Raw genomic sequence first — 18,680 nt, forward strand, 5'->3', positions numbered from 1 at the left:
TTGTATGTTTTAACCTCCTCTTTAGTAAGTTTTCTCGGTGGTGTATCTCTTGTCTGAGTTTTTAGCATACTTTCACGCTTACATTTTACTGAAGTGGGGCACATTCCCTTCTTTACGGCCCCTTTTTTTTTTTAATTTAAATGCGGTGCCTCACAATACATTAGGGTTTTTGTCTCCTTGAACTTTGACTGCAAACACTACATGATAATTTGTTTCATCTCTAACAACACTTATGAAGGCAACATATTTTTAGGTTTGTGGAGCTTTTACTAATACACTCTATGAAAAGATGGATGCAGGTTGTTTGGATTTGGATAATTTGCCCTTGAATCTATCAGTTGTATACATATTTGCAACATAAATATGTTTACATATACATTCAAATTTCATGTCAAGTGCGCATCGTTTGACAGAGATAGTTGAACAATTTGTTTGTGCATTAAGAGAGAGAGAGAGAGAGAGAAAGAGAGAGAGAGAGAGAGAGAGAGAGAGAGAGAGAGGAGGGTAAGGGAGAGGGAGAGGAAGCATGATATATCAAAACAAGAAGCGACAAATGATCAAATTCATGGTCACATTTACATGAAGGGCATTAAAAAAAATCAATGATGCATTTGATCATTTGTCGCTTCTTGTTTTGATATATCATGCTTCCTCTCCCTCTCCCTTACCCTCCTCTCTCTCTCTCTCTCTCTCTCTCTCTCTCTCTCTCTCTCTCTCTCTCTCTCTATCCCTCTCTCTCTTTCTCTCTCTCTCTCCCTCTCTCTCCTGTATAGTGAGGATCACGAAGCCCTTAAAATTTCATTCCTACTCAAAAGTACAGGATACACAATCCTAATGAGAATCGTGAAGCCCTTCAATTAAAACACGATACAGAAACTGATGGAGGATGACCTGCTCCCACTCCATCTCTTAGGGGGTTCACCTTTAACAATTTTTATGTATTTAAAAAATCCCTTACACTTAAAATGACCCATTTTCCTTCATAAAATTATGGGTTTTTTTCAAAATTGGTTTAAAAAACCCGCCTATAAATTTAATTTTGTAACTTTTTTGAATTAATATACCCCTCCTGCTGATGAACTCACATGCTACACTTACATATTTTTAGGTGAACCCCTCGAGCTCCAGGTTTAGTTTGGCAATTGATGGTGTGGTTGTAGAGGCTTGTGATGTAGGTTTTCTTGACTTCAAAACCCAAATGTAAGGGTTCCCTTTGTAGATTCCTTGCACTTAAAATAGCCTATTTGGGACCCAAGAATCCCTTTGTAGAATGCTTGCACTTAAAATAGCCTATTTGGGACCCAAGAAAGTGTCCGACGCTTGACACAAATTGGGGTTTGAGACCACTGCTTGGCTCTCTTTAACTTTGGAGATCGAGGTATAGACCGCGAGGTTTATAGGACCCAAATAGAAGGGTTTTTATCATAGAAGCCTTGAGATTCTAACATTTAGAAGGGGATCCAATGGCGCTCAATATGTGGGTAAAACTCTACTTCTTGTGGTTCCTGCTTGAAAAACCTCCACTTAAGGTTTGGCTTTTAGCTAAACAGTGGCTTTGGCTTCTAGGTAATTGCTTTGGCATGTTATACCTACCTTAAATAGCTAGGGTACTCTTATGTATCCACTCCTTATTGACCTCCTTGAAAGGATCTTGGGGTTTTCGTTTAGGGGGTGGTCATCGTGTTTACCAGCAAGGAGGTTAGGTATCAACTCCTTCTTGGTCACTAGTGACCTCCGTAAAAGTATCTTGGGGTTGTCATTTAGGGGGTGCTCATCATGTTTCCCAAAAGACATTTTGGCTCTCCATAATGGTTTGAGGATGTAGTTAATGCACTAAGGTGAGAGGAATATTGAATTTTAGGGGTTTGAGTGTGTATTCAAACCAATCAATGCTGCGAGGCTAGAGGAGTATTGAATGTTCAGGGATACCTAAGGTGATGTCGTAAAATTCAACAAGGCTTGGGATATTGTAAGGTTCGTGTTTCCTTGTCCACCAAAGGTACAATAACCATCCCATGGGGAAACTCAAGTGTTACAGTTCTTTTCTACGACCTAGCTACATTATCACTTGCTAAAATCCATCCCCTCTCAAGTATGATGCTCTCTTTTGTAGTACCTATGTAAGGGTGATATAAAATTTGCAAAACATAGGTTTAGTTTTAACGTAAATTCAACTTCAAAAACAATCCATAATTATGGATTGGGAATTTTTTAGTGAGGTGATGGTAGCTACGAACGGTGCGAGGGTTTTCCTTTGCCTAATGAGGTCCACATCTCCCAAGACAACCTTATTTCTACCTGCAGTGTCTAAGGTTGTGGGTCACATGGCTAGGTGGCCTCTTTAGGGGAGTGTTACCTCAAGGTGAGCAGGTTTCACTACTAGTTCTAGAAAATGAACATGGATGTGTCTAGTATAAACATGGATATGCTCTCTTACATGCATACATAGATCTCTCTGATACATAGGAATCTCTCTTGCATGCATACATAGTTACATGCATACATATAGCTCTTAATCTATTAGATCTCTCTATTTCCTTCTCTTGAATGCATACATAGAACTATTTAATACATAGGAATCTCTCTTGCATGCATACATAGATCTCTCTAATACAAAACTCTTGCATGGATACATAGAGCTCTTTAATGCATACAACCATTACAATGCATAGAGAGCTCTCTTTTCATGCATAGAGAGATATCTTATATGCATAGTATCACAGTTGCATGCATAGATCTCTCTCATGCATGCATGATATTTATCTAGTTAATATAGTAGAGAGGCTAATCAGCACTTTAATGCATGAGAGATATGTAATACATGCATTAGAGAGGTGCATTAGCTCTCTAATGCATCCACTCTCTATGTATGAGAGCTCTCCAATGCATACATAAGAGAACAAGCTCTCTCTTGCATAGATCTCTCTAATGCATATAGCCATACAATGCATAGAGAGATATATGCATAGTATCTCGGGTGCATGCATAGATCTCTCATGCATGCATGATATTTATATAGTTAATATAGTAGAGAGGCTCACCAGCTCTTTAATGCAAGAAATATGTAATACATGCATTAGAGAGGTGCATTAGCTCTCTAATGCATGAAAGATATCTAATACACATGTATAAGAAATTTGCTATCTCTTACAAAGAGCTCTTTAATGCATGCATTAGATAGGTTTGTAAGCTCTCTAAATCATAAACTCTTTGTGCACGAGAGCTATTTAATGCATGATTTATCTATAATGCATGTATAACCTCTCCAATGCATAGAATCTCTATGCATGAATTCTCTCTTTTGCATGAGAGCTCTCTAATGTATATATAGAGATTAACTGTATGCATGAATTCTCTCTTTTGCATGAGAGCTCTCTAATGTATATATAGAGATTAACTGTATGCATGAGAGATCTCTAATAAATGCATATGCTCTCAAATGCATAGACTCTCTATAAATAGAGTATGAATAGAGAGCTATGTTAGATGCATAAGAGATCTCTAATACATGAGAGAATAGAGTTCTCTAATGCATGAGAGCATGGATCTCTCCATATCTCCTTTTTTAAGACACACACCATAAAGGTTTCACCCCATCCAACCATTATCCCATTCTTAACTTTATAGTTCTTTTTTTAAGACTTGCACAATCAAGGTTACACCCCATCCAACCATTATCGCATTCTTAACTTTATAGTTCTATAATGCATGACATCATGGATATATCCATATCTTTATATTTGTAAACACGCATGATCAAAATTTGATGCCATTCGACCATTCCCCATTCCAAACTTTATTCAAGCCCATTTCTCTTGTTGTTCAAGTATGGAATTTTAATACCATATATGTATGACATGTCTATCTCTAAGGTCGGTTGGATATATATGCTAATGTGATTGGTTTACAGTAGTAAGTGTTTCAATAAAAAATAAAAGAAACAAATAAACAAAGCATTGAATAGCACCTGCCCTGGTCCAATAATCTATCACTTAAAGCTATAGGGACCTCCTATATGATGATTGGGGTCTCCTTTTTGATGTGGCGGGGGTGTAGCACTTGAGAGCCACTGGTGGTGGATGAACCCTCACCACACCAAATTGTCTTAGATGGGTTTGCATCAATAATTTCATTCCATACACAAATTGACGCCCCCATTTCATTGCATTTTAGCCCTTGAAAATCAACCAAGGTATCATCCACCTCAACAAGCATCAATCCCAAATCTCACACCATCCAGTTGATGATGATCATGAGCTCTCCATTCCCCTCTATGCTTGTTTGTAAAAACCAAAATAGGAGAGGATGCAAGGAAGAGGAAAGGGACTAGGAACAAGAAAGCAAGGGAGAAAAGAACCCATGTTTTTTTTAAATGAGCCACACTTTTGCACTCTAGATTTCAAAATTCTCATGCTGCTATTAGTGTCCCTATGTGACACTATTAGTGTCCTTATGTGGCACTATTAGTGTCCCTATGTGACACTATTAGTGTCCTTCTGTGGCACTTAGTATAGCAGTGCCCATCAATTCTCATTTTTCTTTCTCATTAGGATTATTTTAATGCAACACTCATTACAATTATATCAAACCATTGCATTCTATGCATAACTACAACCGTTACAATTTCGTGTCGTGATAGAGTGCATGCTTTGCCAAAGCTTTTAGATGTTTTGACTCAAAATCATACGACCATTCTAACTCATTATTGAGCAGAATATTTCAGCATATAAAAACTATCAATATAACAATCGATAAATGTTCAAAGTGAATATGTTCACATTATACTGTTTCCCAGCCAAAATAAAGCGAAAGTAAGAGAGACTTTCAATGTAGCTAAGGATGTTTTTGCATATGGACGTCATTATCTGAGTTAACATAATAGATTGGGCATGGCTAGTAAGATCTTGCATAAATAGTGAAAACTTGTATCTAAGTAGGACAGCAATTGCCTCGTGATTAATTTAGAAGTTGAAAAATGACGACGTTATCACATATAAAAGAACACAATGATAGTAAGAACAAACCAAGTATCTACTTGATATTGCAGAAAGTGAATTTCAAGCACATGCTCCAAGTGAAAGCATAGCATCTCGTGCAACATTTCCCTTGATTTTCTCCTAATCATTTCCTTTATTCTTCCTATGAGTCTCTCGATCAACCCATATGGCAATGACGTGGTGTCCAATCATCATCATCATCATCAACTATATGGCTATGATGTGTCCATATCACAATCATAAACAACTCTCTCTCTCTCTCTCTCTCTCTCTCTCTCTCTCTCTCTCTCTCTCTCTCTCTCTCTCTCTCTCTCTCTCTCTCTCTCTCATATATAAACGTATGCACAGCCTTTCACGTCATTCTCATATGGGGAGGAACACAAAAAGCCCTTTAAGTTTGATTTGTTATAATTTTGATCAAATCATGATGCTACCGAGGTTCCTTCGGGAGTTCTTGGTCGCAGCAGTCATGCCCAGTTCTTGGGTCTTCCGGGGTCATGCCTTAAGGAAGTAGAAAAACCATCTATACGACAGAGACGACGAAGCTAATGACAAAATCGTTTCCCTATTCGAGTCTTAAAACGAGCGTGCTTGCTTCTGACCTCGGCTCAAAAAACAAAAAACACATACTGATGGAGAATGACCTTACTAGAGTTAATGAACAAGATTTTGAGCATGATACGACGAATATCAATACGAGAGATCAAATTCATGGTCACATTTGCACGAAGGGCATTATGAAAAATCAATGCTTCTCTCTCTCTCTCTCTCTCTCTCTCTCTCTCTCTCTCTCTCTCTCTCTCTCTCATGTATAATGAGGATCGTGAAGCCCTTCAAATTTCATTCCTAATCAAAAGTACAGCATACACAATCCAGCTACTAATGAGGATCATGAAGCCCTTCAATCAAAACACGATACACAAACTGATGGAGGATGGCCTGCATCACTCAGTGGCGCATTCAAAGTTAACGGCCAAGATAGGCCAGGCACCAGCGGGGCCGTTGTAGGGCAAGCTGAGCGTCTGGTTGGGGTGGAGAGGGCCGGGCGGCAGCGTCTCGTTAAGCGGTTCACAAGGAAGGGGTTGAGCGATGCCCTCCTGCATGTGGCAGTCGGCCAGGATGCGGGTGGCGGTGCATAGCCCACACTCATTGCTCAGCTCCAGCACGGAGATACCAGAGGACGGAGGGTCCAATGTGGATGGGCTCGCCACGGCACGGATGCTGGACTTGTCGCACGAGCCGGCTTGGCCGCTGCAGCTGCAGCTGTTGTTCCAGCCGGTGCCGGTAGGAGTCGATTCATCTACTTCCTGCTTAAAGCGGCGGCCTCCTGCAGCTACAGCCATTCACAGTACAATTATAAGCGAAACCGAGATGATCACAGCGAAGTACTACCCCGGCTAGTCGTAATGAGTACATACCTTGCGTCGCTGATGAGCACGCGACGAGACAACACAGCGCCATGAGTGCGATTAGCACTATCGCCTTGAAGATCATCGCCATGACTGCAATGAGCACTGCCACCTTGAGTCTTGAAGATCGGCTTGTAATGGATGAAAGCGTTGTTTGAAGAAGTTAGTGTCGATGACGTTCTCCTTTTATAGCCAAATGGCGCAAGCGGTCAGTCTGATTCATGATTGCATTTGTGCCTGTTTTTTAAAATCACTATTTTTAAATTTCAATTAAACCATTTAATCATCAAGTGGCTTAAATGATTATCTATTGCGAGGATTAGCATAGTTTGAGGCAAAAGCAGCTCGGCTGCATCCCCAGTCGAGAGACCAACCAATCCTTTTTCAAGGAAATATCATGTAGTAGTATCGTATATAATGTTCACTAGTCACATACATTTAATATATATATATATATATATATATATATATATAGAGAGAGAGAGAGAGAGAGAGAGAGAGAGAGAGAGAGACGAGCATCTTCTAGCCAAGACAAGGGGGTGTGAAATATTAAAATCCTATCGAGTTGGATCCAGAGGTAGTGTATCTCTTAGCCATGGTGTCCTTGAAATTAGGACCTTATGCTATACCTACCAAGGATTCAAGGAATGAATGTGTATTGCTTATCGTCAAAATTGACTTATGTACAAGTGACTCGTGTTCACACTAGGTTAGCTAAAAGTTAAAAATAGTACTAGGTTACTAGTTTTAGTCAGAAGAAAGTATGTACATAAAGTTAGTGACTTCCTTATTTGGCATTAAGCTCATAGTATGTTACTTTATAAGTCCACTGGTGTCTTGTAAAAGGTAAGTGACTGTTTAAGTGGGTAAGATGAAATTGCCTGACGATAGGTCAAGCGGGTGAAATTATGTTAGCATATGAAGCGGCTTACATCCCTCTCATCCTAATTGTGATCGTCTCCTTAGATCACCCATGCCAGTGGTGTAGGTGCAGTGGATTGTCGAGGGTTGGAGGTGGATGATCTAAGATACGCCATGAAGTTTGCGTGCAAGGTTTGGGACCAGTTTGTAGCTAGATGCAAGGCATATTGGTGATAAGCATTGGGTAATCTTGGCAAGTAAGTAGCTTATCGAGGTGACAAAAAAGCAATATGAGATGTAGAAGCTTTTAATGTCAAGCCTCCTTATGTTGTGGCAGCCCTTCAAATTCATACAATTGGTAGAAGTGACCGACATCTTTTAATTGGCAAAATTAGTGTGAGGACCTCCACCATTTAATGATATTACGAGGGATAGATGGTGGTTGGGTCATATAGGGGCCACGATATAGCTATGCAGGTGTATGACAGGCTACGTGTCGTGAGGTGCAAGATGTGAGAATAGATATACAAGTGACATGCATGGACAATGGGCAAAAGGTGTGTCCATGTATGTACTCTAATCTTGAATACTTATTCAACTTAATTGTTTTTTTAACCCTTAATAAAGCCTTTCTTGAAATTTACTTGACATCCCTTTACTTGGGCAGTCAAGGCCGTGAGATGTTGATGCATGGTAGTGGACTTTGCCCATAGCTATAATGGAGCTAGGTAGCTTTTCTTACTCATTTGATTTGGCATTATTGAACACTTGGAATAGAGGCTATTTGGATCAATAACTAGTGTGAAAAAGAAGAGGAGGCCAGGGAAGGTTCATGTTGATTTTAGGAGGATCCATGCGATGGGTCACACCATGGGTCATGCTTGTATCCACCATGGTCCACCCATCTAGAAATGTACCTAGATTGCTATAGACAACGAGGGTTAGTGAAGATGCTTGAGATTTTTTGTACCTATTCTTGATAAATGTGTATACTATATACAAAGCTTGTGTGTATATATTACAGGTATCGTGCATGGGCACTAGGCTAAATTGTGCCTGTGTAAAAGCTCCTTCTAATGAAAATTCTAACAAAATGTTTTCTTTTACTCTTTAACACATGGTTTAAGATAGGAGATTGAGAATTGATGTGTTTGTTCCTAGCTTTCTTTCGTGTCTTCTTTGGAGTTTTTTTACTATTGGGGCCGGAAAGCCAGACAAAATAAGACAAAGTGGGTGTTAATTAGTAGTATACCATATATAAATAAAATAGATGTTAAGTAGTAATTTTCAAGTGTTTTAATAGGGTTCACAAATGTTAATTAACAATTTTCCTAGTGTTATTTAGCAATCTGCCTTATTACAAAATAGGTGTTAATAAGTAGTATGCCTTATATACATAGGTGTTAATTAGGAGATTACAAGTGTTTAATCAGGGCTAACATGTGTTAAAATTCTTAGTCAACCCTAATAGATAGTAATTAACAGTCTATCTTATATCCCGATAAGCTAGTTACCAATCTACCTTATATCAACACATGTTAATTAGCAACCTGTATTATTTCAACAGGTGTTAATTAGCAGCCTACATTATTTCAATAGGTGTTAATTAGTAGCCCGCATTATTTTATTAGGTGTTAATTAGTAGCCCACATTATTTTATTAGGTGTTAATTAGTAGCCCACATTATTTCAGCTGATGTTAATTAGCAACCTGTCCTATTTCAATAGTAGGTGTTAATTAGCACTCTACTAGTGACAACTATAATTCGACCAACTATATTTCAAGTGTATGCTTATTCAACCCTAAAAGGTATTAATTAATAGTCTCCCTCATCTCTAGACTGCTAATTAGTAGTTAGCAGGTGTTTACAGGTGTTACTAGCAACAAAGATACAACAATAAAGCTAGGAGTGCAAAAATCAGGAAGAAAGAACACATCTTGATAGAAAGTAGTATTACATGTCAAATACCAAATGGTATACTATTGTAAATCAATTCGTAGGTTTTTGAAGTGATTGTACATATTTGCCTTCTTCCATTGGTATCTTTATACATTTGAGAAGATGTGAAAGTATTACAACTATAGGGGCATTACTTAGGAGTTTAAAGGATAAGGAATCCATGTGTTTATATAACAAACCCTTGATGTTATAGGACTCCTTTGTAGTTTCATTTCCCCATTCATTAACATATGTGTCTGTTGCTTTCTCTTTGATTGCAATGCACCTGACCAAGTAAAAATCATTATCTTTCTCATTGTCAGCCTCACCGTTTACTGCAAATTATCCCCAAAACACAAATGTGCACTTAAACATCATGATGATCTTTGTAAGTTTCTTCATCATTTATAGCATCACTTGAATTACTTAAGGGCACTAGATTGTGATAATCCCAAGGTTTCACATGTTTGTTGCCACATTTTTACCACCGCCCATGCATGCATCTACCACAAAAGCACAAAAGTTGTCTGGTTGCAAGACCTATAAAATCACATGGGTTGTCACCATATGAACAACGTGTAGTGAACATGAATATGGAATAGCTTCACAGTCCACTTAACCTTCCTATTCACATCCCCTACTTTGATCTCCCAAAACACACGAGCAACTTCCCTTTCCTTGGAAGGATAGGATGCTTGAGCTCCTTGAGAAAAGTTGGCCTCTCTAACAAGGACACTACATCTCCTATGCACTTTAGAGTTGTGCCATCTTTCTTTAATTGTTCATGTGTCAATGTTATTTTTACAATAGCACCTGCCCCATCATGCTCTCACATGCCGTGACCACTTTTCACAAAGTTCCACATCATCTCCTGCCTGTCATTCTAGCATACCTTGTAACGAAGAAAAAGAAAGGGTCTACAAGCCTTGAACTGTGAGGCAACGCCATATGACCACACCTAATGTCATTTGGGCGTAATCCCCTATTCTTGTATAAGCCACTTATCATGTAGTAAGAAACAATGCAGAAAACAAAGAGTGTGCCATGGACTCTATTGTCTGAAATGTAGAAGTGGTAAGTTTAATAACTTCACCTTGTTGGTGATAAGAGATGTGGACCAATATTTTCACATGTGTAGAATGCTAGTGCATACTCCTCAAAGGTGTAGTTCTCTACAAAGTCCACTACCGATGTGGACCAATATTTTCACATGTGTAGAATGCTAGTGCATACTCCTCAAAGGTGTAGTTCTCTACAAAGTCCACTACCGACACAATCACTTTAGTAGGGAACTTTAGAATACACTCCTTGAATTGTAGACCTTGCCAACATGCAAGGTAGTTGTGTGTGATAAAAAACTTGAGCTTGGTCTTCAACAATAGAAGAAACTTGTGACATTACATTTCTTTACACACAAGATCTTTTCTCTTCTTCTTGTTTCTGTCAGGGGGGCAACAACCAACTTTAAAGAGTACTTCCCTGTTCTCTACCCAAAGCTCACAAAACTTAAATTTCTATTAAGCAGAAGAAGTTACATAGCTCATAGAGATGACAACAATATATACAAAAAATATGCTTATACATAGAGCTAACAAAAATGTATTTAGAGGCCCAACTCCTATACATAGTGCCTTGGACATAAGGCTGAACCTAATCATCGTCGTTGCCCTCAAGGTTTGGCACTAGTCCCTGCAAAAGAGTATAATAAGGCAAAAACTCAAAAATGACAAGCGAGGAAAAAACTATTTGATGGGTGAAAAATGTAGAGATTTACCATATTCACCACATCCATCTAGTTCACGTTGATGCCCTCTCACTCAAGTTGTTCAAGGAGTGCATACGTCCCGTGCATTAGGGTGCACCTTTCCTCCACATTACTCGCTGCAAGACGGACCCCTCTTTGCTGGAAGCATGAAGAATGAATACTTAAGTATTAACAAAAATGAAATGCCTATTATGCCAAACAAAAGTGAGTGATGGTACTATCAACACTTACAAAGTATCTGTGGAAAGCATCCCAGCCAACACTTCCAAGATGGGATCTCCCTATGATCTCCATTTGCTTCATTGTGTCCTCCTCTTGATGCTTACACCTTTCGGTAATTGCATTGTGCTTTCTACACTCCTCTTCCCAAATCTCTTGTGTACAATTCCAAGGCTTTTGTCCCCCTCTATTTACCTTGTGTGTGATGTCGTTAAGCTAGTGCTTCATGAGGTTCACTATGTGATCTTCAATCCATCTAAGATGGACCTCTTCACTACTTGGTGCTGGCATAAACTCACTCTTGATTTGATTCACGACTTGTGCCATCTTTTGTGCTATCAAGTTTATGCCATGTAGTCATGCACAGTCGTGGGCAAAGGCTATCTGGCATAACTCGCAGATTTGAGACTTCATCTCATTGCCAACATCATACATTTCCATCCATTACTTGTTTGGTATATCGAGAACGAGCCGGATTGGGGGTAGAGGGGTTTGTGGTGTCGAATTGGCACGATGGGAATGAGCGTGATGTCCCCTCACAACTCGCATTAGGTGGGTGCTCACGACGCTCAGGGAAAGAAGCGTATGTGGAGTCACCACCGTGGTAACAACCCATCGAGAGATCCCATCTTCTACGACACCAAGTAATCGGAGCGAGCCATGGATGGGGTTTGTGTGATGTGCCGTGGAGTGTCTGAGGGCATGGCCTATGTGGTGGTGGTGGGTTGTAAGATAATTGTGTAGAAGTGCCAGCACCTCCCCTAAAGTAGGCTTGATTAATAGCCCTTTGCTCGGGGCTCATTTGTGAGCTGAAATGATAGAATTAGCTCGGGGACATTGCATGTACTGTAGGCACGGTGGAGAGATTGGTGCTATATGCGGGTGTGTCGCCTAGTGTATACAATCCATGGTCTACACACATACCATCACAACATGCCCATGCTTATGGGTTTGTCCAACAACATGCCCATGCTTATGCCATGCGGGGATTTCATTAACGTCTTCACAATTTCGTGATCACGTTAACAAAACCTGTTGTTAACATATTAAAACTTGTGATCACATTGAACCCACTAGTCCCGTAACACCTCCGGGCTTCTTGTTTTCCCGGCGGGCCCGCCGGGAAAACCAAAGAACACCGACGGGGTTCTATTCTGTTTATAAACACTGCCCGACACCCATCGTGGAACTTTTGGGGAGATAGTCCTTGTTTTGGGGGCGTGATATCTCTCCTCAAAGTACTTGTAGAGCTCTCGAGTTGCTAGAAGTGTCCTCTTGGGAAGAACGTCCTTATCGTGGGGGCTGTCGTCTTTCCTTGTAGGCACTCCTAAGGCTATTGAGCCACTCGTCCTTAGTTCTTTGAATTGGGGGCAGGGTGTGGTTCATAGCTAATACTTGCAGAGATTTAGGGATAAATTTGGAGTCATTCAGCTTTGCATTTGAGCTACGTAGGTAATCTACCTCATTCTGCTTTATGAATGGTTTGATGGAGCCAAGAGTCCTACTTAGGGGCTTGTATTGGTTCTTGATACTTGATATAGTTTAGAGTAGACAAGGGTCTATTGTCCTATACTAGAGTATTGGGCAAGCATAGATCTTTGATTTTCTTTGTGAATGTTAGAGAAGGTCTATTGTCCTATACTAGAGTACTGAGCAAGCATAGATCTTTGATTGTGTAAAGTATCCTTAATTGGGTACAAAAGGCATCCTTCATTGGGGGTGCAATGTGCATGATAGTTTCGAAGTAGTTTTGTAGTCAGACCTTGCAAGATAGTTTCGAAGTAGTTTTGTGTTATGTGATGATCTTTTGTATTTGTCAAGATAGTTTCGAAGTAGTTTGTCTGCTAATGTATGTTTTGTAATACATGAGTGACTTTGTTGTTTTTTCATTTGTGTATTCATTGTTATATGGTTGTTTGAATAGGTTATTTGTTGAGATGGAGGACAATGTTGGATCCAGTGATATCTCCAATAGAGTCCAAATTCCAAATAGTAGGAAAAAAAAGGCACCTGGGATAGAGTGGCAATATGCAATTAACGTTGGTGATCGATTCATAGATTGGAAGTGTAAGCTATGCCATGCAGTAAAATCAGGTGGGGTGCCTCGACTAAGAGAACACTTTTTAGGCGGACCGAAGAAAAAGTCATGTACCCACCCCTCTGCACCTGTAGTGGCCTAGAAGAAATTCAAAAGAAAGATTCAAGAAAACATGACACTCCTACCGTTAATGTATCAAGGCAGCAAGAAGACTGTTGTTCTAATCATCAAACTCCCGCTACATCACCTGCTTGTACTCCGAACATCAATGTGCAACCAGAAAGTAATCTACCCAATGCATCTTCCTGCAAGCAAAACTTTGACGTAGGAAATATACCCATGCGTCAAACTTCATTGCAAGAAAGCCTATGTCAAGGTCAGCTCGATGATGCACAACTCGCCCTTGCTGAAGCGATTTACTTTTCTGTGAGTGCTATGATGATGGTGGACAGTGAGCATTGAAAGAGAGCATGGAAGAAAATTGGTGAGTTTGGACCAGGGTTTTCACCGCCTACGTACCATGCTATGCAAAATGATCTATTAGAGAAATGTTATGCACAAGTAAAAGAACGTGTACAAAGAATAATTCTTAGCAATATAGAGCTTTCTGGATGTAGTATAGTAAGTGATGGATGGTCTAATGTACAAAGAAAACCATTAATTAATATAATGGTTATTTCACCTAGAGGTGAGACTTTCATCCTAGGATTCTGCTGGTTCAATCAAAACTGGGGCTTACATTGCTCAAGTCATTGGCTCTGTGTGATAGAGGAAGTGGGTGCCAAAAATGTAGTCCAAGTCGTCATGGACAATGTAAAGAATTGCAAGAATGCATCCAAAATCCTACAGCGACAATATCCACATGCTTTTCTGGTAGGCTGTAATACTCATAGTTTGAATCTTGTATTAAAAGATTGGTATAAAAGTGATGATACCAAATGGTTTGCCTCAATCGTCGACACTGCTCGCCAGCTTGTGAGATTCATGCTCAAGAGATAGAGAGTGTTAGATATTTTTCGACCTCGCATGTTAGTTATGTTAAAGCTTCCAGCGGAGACTAGGTTTTGCACTCACTTTTACACTTTTGAGTCTCTTCTTCGAAATAATGATGCAGTTTGCGAAACATTTACATGCATGGCATTTCATGACTGGGAGAGCACTCAACTTGAAAAAGTGAAAGAGAAAATCAAAGTCTTGAAGGCAGCGCTTACGAGAAGAAGTTGGTGGAACAGTGTGATGGATGCATACCATGTAATGATGCCTGTTATGTATGCCGTACGAAGTCTTGATCAAAGAGCGCCTAATCTCGGGAAAGCATGGATGTAATGGTGGAGTTTGGAGTGTCCTGAGAAATTAGAGCATTCAGTGGTGGAAAAGCAATGGCGTGTACCATTCTCCAGTAGACAAAGAAAAGTCCTATTGAAGTCCTATTGAAGTACTTTCATGCTAGATGGATTGGAGCGCATTCACCACTACACAGTGCTGCTTACATGTTAGATCCTGAATATTGGAATATGGATTTGATGTCCAACGTTGAGGTGGTGCAAGATTTTTATAAAGTGGTAAACACTTTCTATAATAATGTTGATGATCGTGTAAAGTGCATAAAGGAGATGACCTCATTTCGATTGAAAGAGGGTTTATTTTCCAAATACCTTGTTCAACAAATATCTAAAGAGCAACCTGCATGGAAGTGGTGGATGATGAATGGTGGTATTGCGCAACCTTGCGATGAAGGTTCTAAGTCAGTGCTCTTCAAACTCAGGCTTAGAAAGAAACTGGAGCATGTACAAAATATATTCATAGTACTATTCGCAATCACAGATCGAGTAGATAAACTTGTTTACATGTATTGCAATGAAAAGATCTTGCGAGACATTGAAAGCAAAGAGTATGAAGAAGATGTGCCCAGATGGATGTACAATTGTGATGATGTAGTAGACGAGAACTTTGATGTTGGACGCACGTCGTGCACCACCCTTGAGATAGAAGACAATTTAGACATTGACTTAGATGAGCTTAATTTAGCAGACGAGAGGGTAAACGGTGAAAGAATTTTGGAGCAAGATACTGACATAGAGGAAGAAGTCTTTTCATTAATTTCATAAAAAGTACTTGTACAAATGATCGTATTTGGAGAAATTATCAATACAAAAGTAGGATTTATGTCTTTCTTAGCTTGCATCTTAAAATAAATTGCGAATTGCACTAGGAGTTGCATCTAAAGGTCTTGGTGGTTTATATTCGCTAGCCATGCCAAACACTGTATAAATACCTTGATTTATTGGGACACTGCACAATGCACATGTGGAAATATTTTGCATTTGCCTCACTAAACATATTAAGTGGTAGTAGTGTCCACAGGGTAGTATATACTGGCCGCTCCACCCATTGAATACTTTGTAACATACAGAACATTGGGGGGTGGAGGAACTAGTAGCCTCAGCAGAAACAAGGTTTGGCTTTAAACTAAACGGTGGCTTTGGCTTCTAGGTAATTGCTTTGGCATGTTATACCTACCTTATAAATAGCTAGAGTACTCTTAGGTATCCACTCCTTCTATTGACCTCCTTGAAAGGATCTTGGGGCTTTCGTTTAGGGGGTGGTCATCGTGTTTACTTCTAGCGAGGAGGTTAGGTATCCATTCCTTCTTGGTGACTAGTGACCTCCGTAAAAGTATCTTGGGGTTGTCATTTAGGGGGTGCTCATCATGTTTCCCAAAGACATTTTGGCTCTCCATAACGGTTTGAGGATGTAGTTAATGCAGTAAGGTGAGAGGAGTATTGAATTTTAGGGGTTTGAGTGTGTATTCAATGCTGTGCGAAGGCAAGAGGAGTATTGAATGTTCAGGGATACCTAAGGTGATGTCGTAAAATTCAACAAGGCTTGGGATATTGTAAGGTTCATGTTTCCTTGTCCACCAAAGGTACAGTAACCATCCCATGGGGAAACTCAAGTGTTACAGTTCTTTTCTGCGACCTAACTACATTATCACCACTGGCTAAAATCCATCCCCTCTCAAGCTGTCTAATGCATCCACTCTCTATGTATGAGAGCTCTCCAATGCATACATAAGAGAACAAGCTCTCTCTTGCATAGATCTCTCTAATGCATATAGCCATACAATGCATAGAGAGATATATGCATAGTATCTCGGGTGCATGCATAGATCTCTCTCATGCATGCATTATATTTATCTAGTTAATATAGTAGAGAGGCTCACCAGTTCTTTAATGCATGAGAGATATGTAATACATGCATTAGAGAGGTGCATTAGCTCTCTAATGCATCCAATCTCTATGTATGAGAGCTATCCAATCTCTAATGCATCCAATCTCTATGTATGAGAGCTATCCAATGTATACATAAGAGAACAAGCTCTCTCTTGCATAGAGCTCTCTAAGCATGAAAGATATCTAATACATGTATAAGAAATTGGCTATCTCTTACAAAGAGCTCTTTAATGCATTAGAGAGGTTTGTAAGCTCTCTAAATCATAGACTCTTTGTGCATGAGAGCTATTTAATGCATGATTTATCTATAATGCATGCAAAACCTCTCCAATGCATAGAATCTCTATGCATGAATTCTCTCTTTTGCATGCATACAGATATCTAATGCATGAGAGATCTCTAATGTATATATAGAGATTAATTGTATGCATGAGAGATTAACTCTATGCATGAGAGATCTCTAATAAATGCATATGCTCTCAAATGCAGAAACTCTCTATAAATAGAGTATGAATAGAGAGCTATGTTGGATGCATAGAGAGATCTCTAATACATTAGAGAATAGAGTTCTCTAATGCATGAGAGCATGGATCTCTCCATATCTCTTTTTTAAGACACACACCATAAAGGTTCCACCCCATCCAACCATTATCCCATTCTTAATTTTATAGTTCTTTTTTTAAGACTTGCACAATCAAGGTTACACCCCATTCTTAATTTTATAGTTCTTTTTTTAAGACTTGCACAATCAAGGTTACACCCCATCCAACCATTATCCCATTCTTAACTTTATAGTTCTATAATGCATGAGATCATGGATATATCCATATCTTTATAATGCATGAGATCATGGATATATCCATATCTTTATATTTGTAAACACACACGATCAAAATTCCATGCCATCCAACCATTCCCCATTCTAAACTTTATTCAAGCCCATTTCTCTTGTTGTTCAAGTATGGACTTTAATACCATATATGTATGATGTGTCTATCTTCAAGGTCGGTTGGATATATATGCTAATGTGATTGGTTTACAGTAGTAAGTGTTTCAATAAAAAAGAAAAGAAACAAATAAACAAAGCATTGAATAGCACCTACCCTCGTCCAATAATCTATCACTTAAAGCTATAGGGACCTCCTATATGATGATTGGGATCTCCTTTTTGATGTGGCGGGGGTGTAGCACTTGAGAGCCACTGGTGGTGGATGAACCCTCACCACACCAAATTGTCTTAGATGGGTTTGCATCAATAATTGCATTCCATACACAAATTGTCACCCCCATTTCATTGCATTTTAGCCCTTGAAAATCGACCAAGGTCTCATCCACCTCAACAAGCATCAATCCCAAAGCTCACACCATCTAGTTGATGATGATTATGAGGTCTCCATTCCCCTCTATGCTTGTTTGTAAAAACCAAAATAGGAGAGGATGCAAGGAAGAGGAAAGGGACTAGGAACAAGAAAGCAAGGGAGAAAAGAACCCATGTTTTTTTTTAAATGAGCCACACTTTTGCACTCTAGATTTCAAAATTCTCGTCCTGCTATATTAGTGTCCCTATGTGACACTATTAGTGTCCTTCTCTGGCACTCAGTAGTAGCAGTGCCCATCAATTCTCATTTTTCTTCCTCGCTTGCACTTGGATCATAGAGACCAACACTTTTTTTCTCATTGAGAGACACAGCCGCCGTTGATTCTTTTCCATAGAATAATTTTTGTCTGGGATTTACTTCATCTATCGTACCATAACAGAATTGAGTCTCAATTTAAGGATCTATCAGTCTAGCCTAACCCCCATCCAATCCCGTGGCATAGCCAACCACCCAACCACTGTAGTTATAGGATCCAATTAAGAATTTGGTTAGGTTTTGTCCTGGGTACCAGGGAAAAGAGTTCCCAGGCCCCCTAGCCGCATATTTATGCAAACTTAAAACTAGTCACACCACTTACACACCCAATATGAAATTGCCTTTTTCTCAGCGTCAGCTATCTTTAAAACAATCATTTAATGAAACCATTGTGTCACTGATCACAATCCTCAAAATCTCCGGTTGAATCCTTATTTCCAACAATCATGCCTTCATCGGTGTACCTATGGCATCATTGGCAACCAAAACGCTCACCACCTGTTCACTCAGGGGCCTTTTTCGATAGTTCCTAGCTCATAGTAACCGGCAATATATTCACATATCAAAATGGAATCTCCGTTGTGA

The sequence above is a fragment of the Cibotium barometz genome, chromosome 4 (assembly GCF_041138505.1).
Source record: "Cibotium barometz isolate CiBa-2024 chromosome 4, ASM4113850v1, whole genome shotgun sequence".
Lineage (NCBI taxonomy): Eukaryota > Viridiplantae > Streptophyta > Polypodiopsida > Cyatheales > Cibotiaceae > Cibotium > Cibotium barometz.